The sequence below is a fragment of the Penaeus japonicus genome, unplaced genomic scaffold, assembly GCF_977035675.1.
Source record: "Penaeus japonicus unplaced genomic scaffold, GWHDUDI00000001_assembly GWHDUDI00000043, whole genome shotgun sequence".
Taxonomy (NCBI): Eukaryota; Metazoa; Arthropoda; class Malacostraca; order Decapoda; family Penaeidae; genus Penaeus; species Penaeus japonicus.
In genome coordinates this window covers 3,133,710-3,136,209 of record NW_028234445.1, presented here as the reverse complement: position 1 = coordinate 3,136,209, position 2,500 = coordinate 3,133,710, and the positions used below count along the sequence as shown (strand labels likewise).

General features: G+C 39.6%; 1 protein-coding gene across 1 annotated transcript in view; it reads left to right on the top strand.

Annotated features, from left to right (window-relative positions):
- The window catches only part of LOC147466589 (uncharacterized), a 143,964-nt gene that overhangs the window by 99,608 nt on the left and 41,856 nt on the right, over positions 1 to 2,500 (top strand). The window lies entirely within an intron of this gene.

The window sequence follows — 2,500 nt, the reverse complement described above, 5'->3', positions numbered from 1 at the left end:
TATGACTATTTTACAGATAGGCTTTAGACTTTTGATGTCTAGAGAGAGAGAGAGAGAGAGAGAGAGAGAGAGAGAGAGAGAGAGAGAGAGAGAGAGAGAGAGAGAGACTGTATAGAGGGAGAGAGAGAGAGAGAGAGAGACTGTATAGAGGGAGAGAGAGAGAGAGAGAGAGAGAGAGAGAGAGAGAGAGAGAGAGAGAGAGAGAGAGAGAGAGAGACTGTATAGAGGGAGAGAGAGAGAGAGAGAGAGAGAGAGAGAGACTGTATAGAGGGAGAGAGAGAGAGAGAGAGAGACTGTATAGAGGGAAAGAGAGAGAGAGAGACTGTATAGAGGGAAATAGAGAGAGAGAGAGAGAGAGAGACTGTATAGAGGGAAAGAGAGAGAGAGAGACTGTATAGAGGGAAAAAGAGAGAGAGAGAGAGAGAGACTGTATAGAGGGAGAGAGAGAGAGAGAGAGAGAGACTGTATAGAGGGAAAGAGAGAGAGAGAGAGAGAGAGAGACTGTATAGAGGGAGAGAGCAAACCTACCAGCACGAGGAGGTTACAGGTACAGCATCTCCTTTATTGATGACTACTCCGGTGCTCTTACAATTTACCTAATTAAAAGTAGGAGTGATACAGTGACAGCTATGAAAAGATATCTTGCAGAAACAGCACCATATGGGAATATCAAACGCTTAAGATGTGACCACGGAACAAACAAGTTCAGAACACTCTTAAAAGAGAACAAGATTAAACAAGAGTTCTCTGCACCCTATTCACCACATCAGAATGGCACAGTTGAGAGATCTCACAGGTCAATATTTGACATGGCTCGCTGTTTGCTGATTGAATCAAAATTACCTAAGGATATGTGGAGTTCTGCTGTGAAGACTGCCCGTTACATCAGGAATAGGTGCTATAACCCCAGGACTCAAAAGAACCCAGTAGAAAGGCTTACTGGAAGACGGCCAAACATAAGCAAAATGAATGTCTTTGGAACAAGATGTTTTGCAAATGAACAAGATAATAAGAAATTAGATCCAAGGAGTAAGGAGGGAATATTTGTGGGCTATGATGATCAAAGTCCAGCCTACGTGATCTACTTTCCAGATACCCAGACTATAAGAAAGGTAAGAATAGTCTCTCTCGGTATCTATATAATATTCGGTAAGAAAATTCGTTTATTTCTTGTATTTTTCTATAAAGGTTAATATTAGAAGCAAATTTAAACATTTTAGTTAATCCTGTAATTACTCGGACCGTTTTTTATGACTTACAGAGAACTTATTTAAGGAGTAACTCTTATAAAAGTTGTTTGTGTTAACTAGGGTGTTTTTATATTCCAAAGCGTTATGGCTATTAAACGAAAGTTTAGGAACGAGTGGCTCGCGTTGGATGAGTTCATATATATCATATATGAGTTCATAAATATATATATATATATATATATATACATACATATATATGAGCTTTACAGGTGTTGGCCCTGCCTACGACCCATGCCTCGGCAGAGATTAGTTTCAGACATTAATCTGATAAAAACAGGTGTTGGCCCTGCCTACGACCCATGCCTCGGCAGAGATTAGTTTCAAACATTAATCTGATTAAAACAGGTGTTGGCCCTGCCTACGACCCATGCCTCGGCAGAGATTAGTTTCAGACATTAATCTGATTGAAACAGGTGTTGGCCCTGCCTACGACCCATGCCTCGGCAGAGATTAGTTTCAGACATTAATCTGATTGAAACAGACACCCGTAATAGACTTTTATTTTTATTTTGTAAAGCTTTCTTAATTTCTATGACACACTTAATTTCTATTCTAATTTCTATTTCTATTTGGTTTGACTTCATTTCTATTTCTTAATTTCTATGACACTTAATTTCTATTCTAATTTCTATTTCTATTTGGTTTGACTTAATTTCTGTTTCTCAATTTCTATGCCTCGGCAGAGAGATTAGTTTCAAAAATTAATCTGATAAAAACAGACACCCGTAATAGACTGCTAATGCCTCCTCTGCAGGCATTGGTGTTTTTTTCAGAGGCTGTGCAGGATGCCCAATGGTGGGTACGATTTGCCATGCACAAGGATAGCCTATTCTCAGTCTGCGAAGCCTGACTTCAGCACACCTTGATATTCTAGGGGAGAGTATCAGAGTCTCATAGCCTGTTCCGATTTGGCCTATACATCAATATTCACCCAGAGAAGTGGCCAATTTTCTTTCTTTTTCTCATTTTCAACCTTTTTTTCTATTTTCCCGTCTCTCACTCCCGGCCTCTATCCCTCTTCTCTCTTTCTCTCTCGTTTTCCCTCTTATTTTGTATCCAGTCTTCGCTTCAAACCAGTACTAATCTCAAACAATTGTAAGTTCTGAGGCATCACTTGGTAATCTCTCTCTCTCTATCTCCTTCTTTCTTTCCTTCTCTGTCTCTCCCTCTTCCTCTCTCTTTTCATTATTATTTTCTATTCCTCACTGAGAGAGAGGGAGTTAGACGTATGTTAATTTTCTGTGTGTGTG